The 17,086-nt window shown below is 41.6% G+C and overlaps 1 protein-coding gene across 1 annotated transcript in view; it reads left to right on the top strand.

Annotated features, from left to right (window-relative positions):
• The first annotated feature begins 13,223 nt into the window (after positions 1–13,223).
• The window catches only part of VWA3B (von Willebrand factor A domain containing 3B), a 205,871-nt gene continuing 202,008 nt past the window's right edge, over positions 13,224–17,086 (top strand). Inside the window, exon 1 of the mRNA XM_057742507.1 lies at positions 13,224–13,283. The gene's annotated coding sequence lies outside the window, so the exon portion shown is untranslated. The remainder of the gene's footprint in view (positions 13,284–17,086) is intronic.

Here is a 17,086-nt window from a genome sequence, read left to right on the forward strand (position 1 = left end):
ATAATTTCTGGTTTGTTTGTTTGTTTTAAACTAGGAACTATTGAAACTTTTCTTTAAGTCCTTTCATCTTTTGAAAGAAAATCTATTATATCTAAAACTCTCTTATTCAAGATATTGGGGCTAATTATTAGCTGGTTAATTGAAAACGTTGGAACTGTAAAACAATGATACACATATCTTAGATAACTCCTTTTTAATTTGCCTCATGTAAAGACGTAAAATCAATCTTTTGGTATAGGGTTGGAGGAAAAAAAAATTGTACCTCAGTGGAAAACAATGTGTTGTCTATAGTGTACCTTTCTGCCTTATCAGATAGATTCTATAAATCTACTATGTGGGTAACTGACAGAAATGCAAATCTGTCCTGTCTGTTAGAGATGGGCATCCGCCTCTCCTGTGGAAAAGCCAGTCTGTATATATTTGCATATTCAACTCAAACTCATATATACACTATAGATACTATGTATAAAATAGATAACTAATGAGAACCAACTGTATAGCATAGGGAACTCAATTCAGTGCTGTGGTGACCTCAATGGGAAGGAAATCTAAAAAAGAGGGGATATATGTACATGTATAGCTGATTCACTTTGCTATACAGCAGAAACTATCACAACATTGTAAAGCAACTATACTCCAATAAAAATTAATAATAAAGAGTCCAAGGACCCAGGTCAGTAATACTTTTAACAGTTATATTTCGTTAATTTATAACATATTTCACTATCTGTGGGAGGAATATTCCAGGAGGATGAGCAGTAAATACAAAGGACTGTTTCCACTCAGGGTCAAATTCTACTTCCATTGCCCAGTTTAAAAAATCAAATCTGGGTTGGGATGGGGGAGAATTTCTTCCGTGACTGGGCCCCTGAGCATGGCTGCTGGTGATGCCTGCTTCCTCTCTTGCCCTCTGGACCAGCATCGTGGGTAGGTGCAAGGGCACAAGGAGACCTGGCCACAGCAAGAGGGGATTCTGAGATGCTGGGAGTGTGCCGTCCAGCGCAGCCCTGACAGAGCTGGCATCGTTGGGCCTCCACTGCCGGCATCCATAGACGTGACTGTCTTTACCCTTCTCGTCAGCCTGTGGGACCTCCTTTAGTCTGTTTGCATTCCATCCTCTGATTCACAGCCGGGCTCCTTCCATGTCTATTCCATGTCTGTCCTGGCAGCTTGATGGAACACCTACAGGAAACCCAGAATGACCAGCCCCTTTCCTGAACTTCTTTATTATCTCCCTGCAGCCCCTTTCCTTCAGGTACTGATTTCCTTCCAGGTGTATTTCCCTGTGCTTTGCCCTCTGGGTCAGTACATCCAGGGTTCTCTGAATCTACAAGCTTATACATTATTCACAATTTGCTTTCTCCTCTGCAGCCATGCTCATTGCTCTTGGCCCAGAAAGAAGGCTCCTGCCTCCATCTCCTCCCCATGAGGCCTCTTTTTTTTTTTTTTTAAATAAATTTATTTATTTATTTATTGGCTGCATTGGGTCTTTGTTGCTGCACACAGGCTTTCTCTAGTTGCGGTGAGCTGAGGCTACTCTTTGTTGTGGTGCGCGGGCTTCTCATTGTGGAGGCTTCTCTTGATGTGGAACACAGGCTCTAGGCGAGCAGTCTTCAGTAGCTATGGCACGTGGGCTCAATACTTGTGGCTCGCAGGCTCTAGAGCACAGGCTCAGTAGCTGTAGCGCACAGGCTTAGTTGCTCTGCATCATGTGGGATCTTCCCAGACCAGGGATCGAACCCATGTTCCTTGCATTGGCAGGCAGATTCTTAACCACTGCACCACAAGGGAAATCCCACTGTCCTCCTTTCTTGAAAGGCACTGAGCTACAGTTAAAGGCCCAGCTGATATGCACACACAAAATTTCATCCAATTCCTGTCCTAGGGATTTGTGTTCAGATACATGATATTATTTTGATATATAGTATTTGAGAAGGGCAGTTTGTTTTCTTTCACATTTGTACCTTACAACATTCCAGGAGATATGAAGGCATGAATGTTTTATGACCCCTGTCAAATGAGACATGACACATGAGAAAAGGGATCAGAGAGTGTAATTAACCTGACCAAGGTCACACAGCTAGTAGGTGTCTTTATTCAGTGCATGGGCTCTTTGGCTCATCATCTCTGATTCTTATACCCTTCACACTTCCTTTGTGTACACTTTGGATAGGATCAGTGTGGCCCAGGGACAGAATTATTTTATTTTTCTAGAAATTATTTTATATTCATCAGTTTTTTGATGTTTGGTTTATAAGCCCCCAAATTGGAAGTTCTATTTAAAATGAAGGGCCATTGTATTACAATAATCAATTGTGTAGTCACTGAGATATCCATATGTATATAAGTGCATGAGGGAATAAAGAGCAGTACGTTTCATATACTGGGCACCTAATTTTACACAGTCAATTGACAGATACATTTCAGTAAAGGGAGACACAATTACCTTTATGCTTCTCTTATGTAAATTAATTTATTCTTTCACTGAATGGTTCTGTGGAATTTCTTTTTCACGTTAGTCATCATTTACTCCTTGTCCTGTTCTTTCAGGAAATGCATTTGGGGTCTTAAAGACTGAGGCCTGCAGCTTTGTGTTAGATCTTGGCCTTCATCAAGAAGTTGGAAAAGTTTTCCATAGAAGGAGGAAGCCTACTAAATATGTTCTTTTAAAGCCATCCTCTCAGTTAAAGAGTTCTTCAAAAGACAAAAGACAAAAAACAAAACAAAACAAAAATGACATTCAGATAATGACTTTCTGGAATTTTGCTTAAAATTTCACTGCAGTTAAAAATCAATAATTCTCTGTCCGTTATCTGTTAATGATTCAAGAACCGGGTTAATTCATCAGTCCGGAGGAAGGACAAGAGTGAAGCTGAGCAGGGGGAAAGCAAAGCAGGCTCTGGGGCTTTGAGGTGGGGGCAAATTCCTGCCAACTTGAGCAAAGAGATGGGATCAGGGGCTCCCTCCCATGAGGGGCTCTGGGTGAGTGAGGTCTGGCGGGCTCAGCTTGCGCTATGGAAGCCTCAGTCAGAGCCAGATTCTCCACCTCCTGCAGGGCAGGGAGCTGGGAGAGGGAGCCTCAAGTGAAAAACAAGGCAGAAGATTTTTTTCCCGGGACTTCTGAGCTCTGAAGTCTGAGTGTCCACTGGCCCATTCCCAGAGGTGGAACGGTCATTGTGCCCCACCCTCCCACGCCCTCATCTCAAAATTCCTGCTCAGCCCCTCCCAGCAACCATGCAAGGCTTAGGGACATTGTACAAAAATGCCTCCATTTTTCTGTTTGAGGTTTTATTTATGCCCTTCTCATGTCTTGAAAGGCACTGAGCTACAGTTAAAGGTCCTTCCCATACACACCTACAAAAATGTTGAGACCAGAGTAGAATTACATCAGTTGCGAGGTGAAAGATGGGTGGGAGACCAATGACCTCAGAAAGATACTCTAGGTGAGTTTAAGGCATAGCTAAACCAACCTCCACCTCCCAAACAAACAAACAAAAAACAACCTGACAAGAGGCACACATTTCCATAGCACTAAATTCCTAGAGAAGATTGTAGGGCATTTGGATTGGGGCTTATGACAACATAATGGTGTTTTTAATAGATATTTTAGAACATATAAAGATAATCTTCAAATGATTATGATTATATGAACATTTTACAAAAGCCCTTGGCATATAAATATTATAAACCCTGCTCTGTGACAGCATTTCTATTTGAGTAAGAAAATCTTAATATATAATTTTAGATGAAGCTGGAGTGTGTATGTAACAGGGAAGAGCTAAATTGGACTTCATGTTAGATCTGTCTGTTTTATATTAACCTTTGTATTCTATTGCTTTTGCTATAAGTTCAGAATGTTCCTTTTTTGCCTGAAATATACAGGATAGCCCATTCTCAAGCCTCTGACCTTTGAGGGTGTAACACTTTTCCATTCATATAAAGTTGCAGAACAGAGAGTAATGTTTGTCTTGTTGGAGGTTTGCAGGAGTATCGTGACCTGCCCTACGTGGACAGTTGCAAGAACAAAGGATTCTGGCACCAAGAAGTCTGCAACAACCAACACCTCCTTCCCTTTTTAGTATATAAAAAGCCTGAATTCTAACTAGTCTGCCATCCTCTCCGTCTGCCGGCTTTCCGAATAAAGTCGTATTCCTTGCCTCAACACCTGGTCTATGATTCATTGGCCTGTTGAGCAACAAGTAGAGTGAGCTTGGATTCTGTAAAAAATTTTGCTTAGCCAGCCAGGAGCCTTGCTGCTCTTGGCTAGCAGGCCCCAGTCAAGGAATATTGGGGTAAGGCCCCAGCAGCTGCCAGGACCATTTGTCCTGAGGATCTTCCCTTCAAAGTTCCCTGAAGCAGCACCGGCTACCCCAGTGCTTGGCAATTGAAGCAAGGAAACGACCAACTTCTGCTAGTTCACAGACTCGATTCTGTATGGTAAGCCTACCCAATTTGGTAACCAGTTCTTTTGTCTTGGTCTTGTCTTGTTTTGGTTTTGTGTATCCTTCTGTGTTACAAGTCAACGGACTTGATTCGATTCCAGAACTTTGGTTCCATCTGGGGAACTTTGGTTCCATCTGGGAAACTCTGGTTCCAATTTGGGGAACTTCGGTTCCAATTTGGGGCTACGAGTCAACAAATGCGATTAGATTCCGGAAGGTAAGTCACTGAGGTGTGTACCCTGGGAACTTATTCCCCCTCAATCTGGGCTTTTCCTTTATGGGACAAGCCAATTTGATTGGGGTACTCTATTGGAGGGGTGAATTGTTGTTGGACTCTACCTGATTTGGTGAACCAGTTCATTGGGAGCTAGTTCTTTGGTTTTTGTAGGGTAAGTCTACATGAATTAGGAAATAATTTGTTGGGTTTCATCTTGGTTTTGTCCTGGTTTTGTGCGCATCGATGCTAGAATTTGTGCCTCTTGTGTCGGAATTTGTCTGTGTCTTTTGTGTTTTGGTGTTATCAAACTTCTAAAAATGGGAACTACTCCACTAACCCTGAAGGGGAGCCCTTTGGGGCATATGTTAGATAAATGGGCAAAACATAGCCACGAGCCCATGACTAAGAAAGGCATGATATACTATTGTAATCAGGTGTGGACCCAATATATGTTAGGATCAGAAGAACCATTGCCCCTGAATGGCTCACTGAATTATTATACCATCTTGCAGTTAGAAGTGTTTTGCAGAAGAGCTGGGAAAAGAGATGAGATTCCATATGTAGAAGCAATTATGCTATTGTATCAGGAGGAAAAGGAGTCAGAGGACTGCTACCTCATGGTGCAGCAGTCTGAAAGAAACCCTAAGGGGAAACCTGTTCTACAAGGGGAAGAGGAAAAAATGAGAGTGGGGACATATTGCTCCAGAACTTAAACCCCACTCTGGCTATCTAGCTTCCCCACTGGCTGAGCAGGCTGCGCTGGCAGTTATTCCAACTGCCCCCCTCTGCCATGCCGCCAACATATTCACCCCTTTCACCACCTCCTGTTTCACGCACCCATTGGGATCAAATAGAAGTTTCTATGGTAACCCCCAGGGCACAGGGACCTGGTTTAGTATCATCATCTAAGACCCAACAGGGCACCCAATTTGGACTGGGAGCCACTTCCACATGAGGGCAATTTCCTTTGCCCCCATATCCTGTAAGAGGCCAGGGGACTCCCTTGGACTTGAAGTGTCTGATTCTAATTTCCCCACAAGAGCCCTGGGTAACACTGAAAGCGGGGAACAAGTTGATTTTTTAATAGATACGGGTACCACATATTCTGTGGTAAACACCAAGGTGGCACAGAAAACATCCCTTTCTACCCTGGTCATGGGAGTTTCTGGAGAATTACACAACCGTTCATTCTTACAACCTCTAGAAGGCCAACTAGAGGACTTCACCCTACAGGGCCATGGAGCCCGAATGAATGTGGATCTCCCCTCCCACAAGGTACAGGCCCTTTTGGCTAGGCATTTCATGGCCCAGTCTGCCCCAGACATCAGGTCTGATTCAGAAAATTCAGAAAGCAACTGCTGGTCCTCAGACTCCAATGTCCAATTGGCTTATTCAGTTTTCAATAGTAGGGATATGGCCAAAACGGCTGAACACACTCAGAGAAATATGCAAAAGGCTCAAATGGTTGCAATGGCTTTGTCTGCTCAGAAACCAACAGAGGGGAAACAAAGTCATCCTAGGAAAAATTTGCCTATATCTTTGAGATGCAAATGTCCTATCTGGTCTTCTCAAAAACCTTATCTCTGCCATCTTTTTAAAATGCAAATTTTGGAAAAGAAGGTACAGTAAATTAGAACTTGACTTGTTTTCCATAAATATTAGTTTAGCCATCTAGCCAAGTGAGCTTGATTTGTTCCATCTGCCAGAAACCCAGTCTTAATCCAATCTTTTGTAAACTGATGGGTTTTTACATTGCTGTATCTGACTCAGGGCTGAAATTTTGAAAAGAGAACTATGATGTCTCTCTGTTTATTTGTGTGTTTGTATGTGTCTTGCCTTTGGACAACATTGCTGAAGTTAATCTATAAGTGAGCTCTATTTAATTGGCTTAAAGAAAAGTAAGTGCTTTCCAACCAAACAATTCTAAATACAGAGAAATTAAGCTAAATGAGAAAATAAGCTAAATGAGTTTCAGGTTCATGTGAATTGGGAAATATTTGGTGTTAAATTAATAACTGGTATTTATGTTTAAGTTTGTTGATCAAATTAATATAGAAATGTCATTAGAGCCATCAACATTAAGTATAGTACTTTCACTACACCTAGGTTTAAGAGAAGTTAAATGAAATCTTGTTATATCTGTTGCAAATTTGTCGGCAAGAAAAATAACTTGATATGATGAAACTTTAAAGTAAAATGTAAATGAGATAAGAGCTTTTAGGTAAACTATAAAAATAATTATGTTTTAAAAAATCGTCTAAAATAGTTTCTTCAGATTTTGGCAACTATTACTTGTCTCTTGGCTTTCACTAGAAAGTAAGGTTTTTGAGAGTCAGGGATTCTAATTTAATACATAATTAAAGCTACTGAAAATAATAAAACTTTTCAGTATGGCAGAATGTGTGTTTTCAGTTAAGAAGGTATGAGAAATGGAATTACATTTTACTGAGAAAGTTTTGTACATGTTCAGGATGAACTAAATTTAGACTGAAGTTAACTAAGTAAATGGATTGTTGAGGAAGCTAATACAAGACTGGAATTTGATCTGATAGAAGTGCCCCTTTTCTGATAACAGATTGTATGAGTTTCTGTGCCCTTAGGTGATCCATGTTTGTTTTCTTTCAGACGTTTCATGACTTCGGTTAAATGAATAAGTATTGTTTCACAGTGACCTATGATCCTGTTGTGTTTTAAAACCTTTTTGATATTTTCCCCAAATATCAAAACCTGACTAAAGCAAGAGCATCTCTGAGACATTTCAGAGAGAAGTGTCAAACTAAGTTTATTTGGTATGTTAAATTACTTCAGAAACATTGTCAAGTGATTGGAGGTGACCCTTAGGTTATAGTGTATGGATAAATGTCATTTGTATAGATATTCCAAAATTTATATGGAATTCCTAACATCCGATATGTCCTGATATGTTATCAATCATAATACTAGTTATTCTAAAATGTTATATCCAAGTTTCCTGCTAATTGCATTGTACTCAAATCTTTGACCATGCTATTTTAAGTTTTGTCCTGATGCTTTTACAAAATGAAGGTTTTTAAGAAGACTGACAGAAAGGAACTTTTTAACAAATATAAGTTTCTGATAGCCTTTAGATAATATCACTGGACTGGGTAACAAATGACAAAACTAATAGAAAGCCTGATTATTTCACCCAGATCAATGGGAATTAATGGGACTAAATAAACTGGTAAATATGATTTATAACTTTATGACTTTGGGAAATATACTGGCTTTAATCCTTGTTTTTTGGAAAAACAAAACAAAACAAAACCTTTTATGCTATGACCTACAACAAGTTGATAAAGTATGCCTTTGTAAAAAAGATGAAACATTTATCTTTTTCTCACTACCTGATCCTGTCAGAATTTGGTGTTTCCAGCTGGCTCTGCTGTGGACTTGATATGATGCTAATCATTATTTTAATTTGTTCTTTGTTTCCAAGTTGTTTGTGCTTTGTGTCTCCCTGCTGCACTATGCCCTTGTCAATGTTACTAGCTGCATTACTTATATCCTGTCTATTTTATAGGATTGTCGTCTCTCACAGCACCCAGTATGTAACCAGGCCTCCGACAAAGCTTCTATGGCTAAACACCTTCAGGAAAATAATTGTGGTGATGTGATTCTAGGTATGGGAAGAAGCAACAAGGGAAAATGTCTCCTGGATAATAATTAGAGGATCCAGAGAATCTTTAATTATCAATATGGCCTATCAATAGGCCTGGACTTAGTAACGTGTGTGTGTGTGTGTGTGTGTGTGTGTGTGTGTGATTTCTGAGTTTCTGTATATCCCATGTGCCCTTGCTGCCACATTCTACTAGGCAGCCTCTTCTCTACTTCATTTCCATGTAGCACAGTGGAAAGCAGAGTGTTTGCCTGCAACTCTTTCTGACTATTGCTCTCCAAAAGCCCAAGCCTTGGTTTATGTGTCAGAGAGAAATTCCTGCTGCCCAGTGATTATCCTTTGCTTCCCATAATTCCCCATCTCCTAGTAATGAGGTATGGTCATGTGACTTGCTCTGGCCAATGGGCTGTGAGTGGAAGCAAACATTTGACTGCATCAATAGAAGTGTGTGTGTGTGTATGTGCGCATTAACATAAAATGCTTGCAGTTGTTCTGCAACTTGATTAAAAAATAACTCAATAACACACCTTGGAGATCTTTCTACATTATTACAAGTAAACATTCTTTTAAACTGCTATCATATTATAATGAGAATATACCATAATTTCAACTACTCCCTTATTGATGTGCATTTAGATGATTTCCATTATTTTGCTTTTATTTATTTATTTATTTTGCATATATCTTTTTTAATTAGTGTTCTTTGGATAAATACCCTAGAAGTGAAATTGCTGGGTCATATGGTAGTTCTATTTTTAAATTTTTAAGAAACCCATACAGTTTTCCATACTGGCTGCACCAATTTACATTCCCACCAAGAGTCCACAGGGTTTCCTTTTCACCATATCCTCACCAACACCTGTTATTTCTTGTCTTTTTGATAATAACCCTTCTGACTGCTATGTGGTGGTATCTCACTGTGGTTTTTATTTGAATTTCCTTGATGATTAACGATGCTGAGCATTTTTTCATATGCTTGCTGGCCATCTGCATGTCTTCTTGGAAAAATATCTCTTCAGGTTTGCTGCCTATATTTTATTTTTATTTATTTATTTTTTCTCATTCTTTTTTTTTAAATTTTATTTATCTATTTATTATTTTTGGGGGGGCTACACCAAGTTCAATCATCTGTTTTTATACACATATCCCCATATTCCCCCATTTTATAAAAACACTTTTATGTATTCTCAAGGAAACCAAGAAGTGGAATGGCTTGGTAGAAAAAGTATGTACTTTTACAAATTTTTTAAAAAATGACTTAAAAATATTCTATTAAATTCGATTTAGAGGTATTTTACCTGGGATTTTTACAATTAGATTCATTAACGAGAATGTTCTAATTTATCTAATGTTATCCTCTTCCTCTCTGTCCTCTCTTCCCTTCCCTCCTCAAGAAGTGTGAGTCTTGATCTAATCAGATCAGATTTCAGGATGCTGATGGTGCCCAGGTTAGAGTGTGAATTTGTCCACCAGGTGTGTTTCTCCCTCTGGCACTTAGCTCTTTTGCAAAGGGGAGAAGAGGGCAGTGAAATCAAACCTCTTCTTGTGGCCAAACCCTCTTCTCTCTTCCTCCCACATAAGCAGTATCACACATTTGCCCCTCCAGGCTTGGCAAGAAGCTGGTAGAGAGATCTGAGCTTAGAAGGAGAGAGGCCCTAGCCTTGTGCCTGAGTCCTGTGCCCACAAAGCATTGCCAGGTCACCCTGCCCTAGGGTTAGAGGGCCCTAAAATGAGGAAATGCCTTATCTCCCATTGCCATTGTCCAGTTAGTCTACGCCTCTCCTTAGGAACCACAAGAAGAGGATGACTCAGCCAAAGCAAGATTCAGGCCCATTCCTGAATATCATTTCCATATGATCACAATCTCATCCCAGGAGTGTTGCTTTTGCCAGCTTTTGGTATAAGTGTCTATTTTGAAGAGTGATTTAAAAATTTCAAGTGTTTGGGAATTCTTGCTTAGATAAAATATTGTTGTTCAAGTCTTAATTCAGCTATTGGGATATGACAGTAGACTCAAAGGCATCCAGCTCACTGAAAAGCCACACTGCATTGCAAAGGGCTTGATTAACAGGAAATGTGGGAGGGATAGGCAATTAGAAAATGGACCTGCTTTATGCCATTTAAAATTGAAATGTGTTCTGTTAAAAGCCCATTCAAATCCAGTGAGGTTTTCGTTGCAGCATTAATATCCAGTTCTAAATGAACACTGTACAATTGAGATGGCAGAACATTTCTTTTGGAGAAAACTAAAGCCAACAATTGATCATCACAGCACATAATCATGAGAGTGAGGTGTGAGGCAGGCTGCCTGCGTTCAAATTTTCCAGCTATGATTTGCTTTCTGAGTAGCCTTGGGGAAGTTGCTTGATCTGATGTCTCAGCTTACCTGTCAAATGAGGATAGTCAGGGTCTTTCCCTCCTGCAGCCTCTGTAAGGGTTGAATGAAGTGATACATTTAAAGTGCTTAGAGCACTGTCTGGCATTCAAAAAATTCTAGCTATTATTTTTAAATGTCGATTAACATTGAACCTAGTAATTGTCAAGGGTGGAACACTTATGCTTAAAAACTCTGTTCCTCATGCAAGATGTTAGATTGAGAGCCGCAAGCCTACATTCACTCCTCAAACAAAGAACAGTGAACGGAAGAACATCACAGTATATACAAATGTCTGTTTGGACTCTGCCCACCGCCCTGACTATCTCAGGCAGCCCCTGGCAGCCGAACTCCCTGGACCAACAGTGCCAACCAAGGTTCAAGAGCAACTGCTGCCCCATCCAGGTGCTTCACTCCCCACTTCCTCCTTCCTCTTCAGGAATGCTTCTGTGTTAATTCCCTCTCAGACTCCTCCTCCCACATACACACAATTCCCTTGAATTAACATTCTACTTTTTCTCTGGTTCTGTTTTTTGTGGTGGGCTCAGAAAAATTGCTTTTCCTCCTTTTGTTCAATTATCACCCTCCCTGCCCCTCACCCACTAAGATTCTAATCGCGATCATAAGCCCAGTAATGCCAGGGATAGGCTTGGTTAAGGAAAAAGAAAAATCATTCAACCTGAAAAGTAAACAGCACAAAGGTCAAATAATAATGTAAGGGCTGTCACAAGGCAGGGTGTGGTGCCAGGAGTGTGGTACTGACAATTGATGCTCTGAGTCTGGACAGGTGGAAAGAAATGATTGGGGCTGGAGTGTCCTGAAGGGCAAGACAGAGGAGACTGAGCTGTCCTGATAGGCCCTGGGGGAGGGGGCAGGCTGTGGCTCCCAAGCTGTGATAATTCAGGTGAAGGGGGTGGGGTCAGAGTAAAGGCATCTGTGGTCAGAGGCAGGGACCAGGTTAGTCTCTCTGCTGGAGGGTTTGAGTTGTGGGCAAAGAGGCTGAAAGGACAATATGGGCCCTGAATGATAAACTCAGGTTAGACATTACTTTAAGGATGGGAGTGAAATGATAAATGTCAATTACTGAGGTTGCAGGTAGGATGCAAAATATCTGCATAATGTAAATTCAAAACAAAGTGTGAAAGTCAGTCCCATGATACATCACAACTGTGCTAAGGGTATTCTTATTCCAGACCACTCAGCAAACAAAAATGAGGTGCATCCTCCTGTGGCTGGCTCAACTGAAGTCCATATCACCTATGCAATACCTCGAAATGACCTAAACTTCTGCTCACTTATCTGTCTACAATTTAAATACTATTTGACATTTCCTAAAATTTATGCTTTTAGGCACATAAACATAATTGACAGAAGCACAGAGTCATCTGCAGTGACTTGCATATAAATGGCAAGTGTCCCAGGGAAGGGACACTTGGGGTGAAGGTGGGGACAGGAGTGCCTGGCGTGACAGCATGAGGCAGTGGGTTTGGCCCTGCGGATGATGTGTGCTCTATCTCACCCACCTGACCCAGGAATATGAGTCTGGTAGGGTGTGGACAGCAGGGATTAATGTGGCATTAGCAAACGTCGGCGTGGCCATGTGCTACTTGCCTTCTGCACAGAATCTTCAGTACTGTTGATTTTTTGTTTTTGGGGGGTGCAGTTGGCAGCTGTCATTTGCAGGGCCAATGGTACACAATCTAATAACTTTGCGTAATGACTTATGATCTGAGTTCAAACCTTTCCGTACTTTTACGGTAATAAAGGCATTAAAAGAATGTAGGAAAAATAAACCCCTGTAGATGTTGGGGACAGAATTATTCAGTTCTAATACTATGTTTTCTTAGATCTTTGTGCCAAAAACCTGCAAATTATCTGGTTACTTCTTGAATTTTAAAATCTAAGACAGTTTAATATCCCAATACATATAGGAAAACAATTCTTGTCTGTGGGATCTCTTATTAAGGATTTAAAGACGCTTTTCATAAGCACAATTTTATTTCCGAGCGACTGAAAAATCACAGGCACATATTTTGAGCTCTTTGCTTACTCGTTAAGGTACAAGTAAAATAAGGGTTAAAAATAAAGCCGAATGGAGCAAAGAATGCCTGTAGTAACACTCATATCCAAAGATATGAGGAATTTGGGTAACTGAAGCTCCCCTCCCACCCCGCCTCCCAAATTGCAAGTTTGCAAAACTGCAGCTGACTGTCCTTTCAATCCGTCTGTCTCAGCGGGACTCCCTACCCAGTCCCGCGCAGCTCCCGCCGCCCGGGGAGAACCACCTCGGAGCCCCGCGCCCTCACCCCTGGCCCCGCCTCCGCGTGGGCACGTGCTCCGTGGGCGGGGCCAGCTCGGGAAGCCGCGCCGTGATTGGCGGTCTCCGAGCAACCGCGGCGACGCGGTGGTCAGCAGGTCGCTCTCGGGTCACAGAGAAGTCGAACGGCTGGAATCCTTTCGCGCCAAGCGCGGACCCTTCGCCCGCGGGAATCGCTGCTTTGTCAACCAACGGGATGCGTGCCTCGCCCGGCCTCTCGGGCCAGACGGCCCCCGAGCATGGGAGGGTGGCCGCTGAACAGGAACCGCCTTGTCCTTCATCTGACAGCTTGCCTAGTAAGTGTGGATATCTATCCCCTCACGTCAGAACCTCTGAGGTGCTGAGGTAGCCAACCAGCTGCGTAGGGAAACCTTGGAGTCTTACAGTTTCCGAGCTGGACTAGCCTTCGCTTACAGGTGCAGAACGAGGCCCAGAAAAGCTCAGCGACTTGCTCTGACTCACTTAACTAATTCGTACTAGGGTCAGACCCAGAAACAAGGAACCGACCCCACCTACTTCAGAACTCTTTGCACCATACCTCATTCCCAGGGAAAGCTCCGTCGCTCTGATAGAGAACCAGCTTAGAAAAGTTTTGTCTGCACTATAGGCCAACAGTAATAAGGTGAAGCAGGTAGAGTTTATCAGCTATTTAAGCTGAATTAATGCATCATCATGCACTGTCCCTCAACCTCTGACCATATAGGACCTGCTCTCTTAAGGCGTGAGGACTTCCACAGGGGCTCACCACAGGACAGCCCTGGGGCACCTCTTGGCCGCCTAGTACAGTCAGACCCTAGCAGCCCCAGGCTGGCTGTACACGGAGCCCCTAGTTACCTTGGTTGGCATCTTTGGACTGCGCCAGCTTAATCACCTTTCTATTTTTTCCCCCAGTTCTGCCTACCTGCCCCTGCCTTCAGCTCAGACTTTCACTTCTTTTTTTCTCTCTCTCTTTTCCATTTATACTTCCTCTTTCTATTTAGGAAACCCCTTTCTGTTTCCCCAAACTTTGGCTCTTGGGATAGCTTTTAAAACTTACGGAAGTGCTCAACTGGAATTTGTTGTTTCTAACTTCTGAGTTCCTCTATATTGTAATAACCTCAGATGAAGAAACTCTGAATTATAATAGAAATAATAATAACAGTAATGTCAGGAAATGTCTGTTTAAAGACACAGCTGTTTCCTGCACTGCAAATCTTTGCCTTGTTTGGAAAATCAGGATTCTCAGTAATTCTGAGTGATCAATTTAATTCAACTCAACATCTATACAAAGTACCTGCTGTATATAAGGCACTTTGCTGAGGACATTCATGTAGTTTGTCCCTGTGGTCATTGAACCTTCTTTCAATCTAGGGAGGACAAACCTGAAGTGGCCAAAGCCATATGGGTGAAGTATCAAAGCAAAAACTGGGGCCTTCCTAGGGGGAGGATACAAAAGGCTGGTGAGGGGATCTGGAGTGGCTTAATGAAGGACGTGGAGTTGGAAATGGGCCTTCAAGGCTAAGATTCCTCGCAAGAGAATGACCTGAGAGCAGTTTGGAGGTAGGAAAGCAGGTGGGCTGTGTCAGTTCACTTGATAACTTTGCTCTCGAAGACTTCCTTGCTGTGACAGAGTAGCGCTTATCCCATTTGAATAAATGATCCCTTCTGTTGGAGGTGCCCTTTCTCTCCTTCCTTCTTTGTTTTCTTTGTGTAAGTTCAACTTTCCAAGCTTTCATTTCCAACAGTGCGGGTATTCTCAAGCTAAAAAACCTGAAGAGTCAAGATCTGAATTAGAATGATTTATATAGGTTCTCTGATCCAGTAGAGCCAATCAGACTTAAAAAAATTTTTTTTTATTTAAAAAAAATCATTCGAATGCAAAAGGAACTGGGGCATACATCTTAGCTGGAGGATTCAGTTGCCTTTTGTTTGGAATTGAGAGCATGTCCCTTTGGCTTAAAAACAAAAGCTATGACTCTTCTGAAATCTTCTTTAAGGTTCCAAATCCAGTTTAGTAGTCTTAGTAGGGCAGTTTATGTAGTCGTGCTTCCTTTTTAACGTGACAAGTAGCAAAAGGAACAAAACCAGGGTTTTGTTCCTAGAGCATGCAGCTTCCCCTAGTAAGAAGACTACAGGAGGTGGATGAGTGTGTTTGAGAAGAGAAAAATTAACTGGAAATGGCGAAATAGTGAAAAATATTCTGGAGCTTCCTTTTTCTTGTTTCTGTAGGAACCATTGGCCAAATTTAAAAGTTCTTCAGCTGGCAGTCTTTGTTGGACAAATCTCAAAAAAGAAAGTAGAAGCATATTAGTCTGCCCTTCTTGCTGTTTTCATGTTTTGTGATTCTAAAGGAGGAGGAACCCAAACTTCATAGCTCTGGGGACATGGGGGTAAAAAGAGGCTTGGAGAAAAGCACAGTTACTAAAGCATAATGACTTTTTTTTAGCTTAAAAACATCCATTTATTAACTCACAAGTATGCAATAGTATAAAGGGTAATGACTTTTAAGGAATTTATTTCTACATAATTCTTTCCCATACATCAAGTGCTCACCCACACATAACTTGTGCATTGCCACATTTGTTCCTTGCAGTGGCCCTGGGAGTTAGGGTGTGTTACCAATGTAGAAAGGAGGAATCACTTGCCTAAAATGGCAGAATGGACCTACGCAGAGTTTTCATTCTAAATCTTCCCACTCCTACATGATGCTCTCCAGATACTCTTGTTAACATCCTCATCAAATTGAGCCCTTGTGGAAGGATCTTCACCAATAACATGAGTTTGTGTACCTTTGGAAATCAATATATATGGACAATACAAATTCACATAAACCTTAAAGTGGAAATCATCATCTTTAAACATTTGAAAATGATAAGCCAGGAAGCTTATTGAGCCTGAGCTCTGAGAATAAAGGTTAGTACTCTGTCTTCAGTGAGGACCCAGCAGTCCTACTGGATGGAGTCTGTAGGCTTATACCATAGGACCAGGCTGGAGGTCACTTATCACCATGACAGAGTGGTTAAGAAATGGCTTTGACTTCTGCTTCTACTTTACTGGCTGTGGGTCCTGAACCTTTGCTGGCTGTGGGTCCTGAACAAGTTCTTTAAATTCTCGAAGCTTCCAATTCCTCAAATGTAAGTGGAGTGATAGCAGTGGGTAACTGATACCGTTATGAAGAATTTGTGAGATAGTGTGTTTAAAAAGCTCAGCCCAGTTCCTGGCCAACAAATGGAAGCTGCTGCAGTTGGTTTTATTATTGTAAAGTCCACAGAAACTCTGGAGCGGGTTAGAATCTCAGCTATACCCCCTACCAGCTGTGAGAACTGGGCAAATTAGTTAAGCACTCTGTCTTGTTTTCCTCATCTGTAAGATGGGAATAATAGTACTACCTACCTCACAAGGTTATTGTAAGGAAAAATATATACTACACAGAACATATATAAAGTTAAATATATGTTTGCTAATAATATTACTTCTGACTTCTTTTCACAAAACCTCCCCAGTGTGGGTCTGATTGATTTCTCTTTGACTGAATTTGCATGTCATAACACTGATACTTTCAGGAAATAGGTTTAGAGTTTTAGAAGTGGGAAAGGGGAGTTTTTCCATTGTTGAAAAATGTTACATTCCAGGGAACACCTTTATATGCATTGCACATTCTAGATACAGAGGGAAGCAGAGGTTTCTACTCTTTCTCCAAGTCATCAGGCTCTGCCTAAAGTTGCAATGAGGGGGTTAAGATTACATTACAGTCAGCCCCCCACCGCTTCCTTGTGTGTACACCAGCTATGTTTAGGCAGGTCTGGATCAGTTCAGTTTGTTGTACATTGCACTGAGTCTGGTGGTCCCAGAACAGCTGGCTGCGTGAGTCAGAATGTTCAAGTACAACTTTCGAGTAAAGTCCCAGAGAATGAAACATGGGAAGGTGAGCCCCTGTATTTCAGCGAAGCTGAGCCAATGTCTGGTTCCCTGCCACGTCCCTAGCTCCCAGTTAGCCACTCCACCTGAGAAAAGGTGTGTTTCTTCTCAGCGTTTTATCCTTTTAATCCTCTTTGGAAAAGAAAAGTCAGGTGTGATTATAACTGGAATACTGATGTGTCATGAAGGTTCAGGAGCGAAT

This window comes from Hippopotamus amphibius, chromosome 7, assembly GCF_030028045.1.
Source record: "Hippopotamus amphibius kiboko isolate mHipAmp2 chromosome 7, mHipAmp2.hap2, whole genome shotgun sequence".
NCBI lineage: Eukaryota > Metazoa > Chordata > Mammalia > Artiodactyla > Hippopotamidae > Hippopotamus > Hippopotamus amphibius.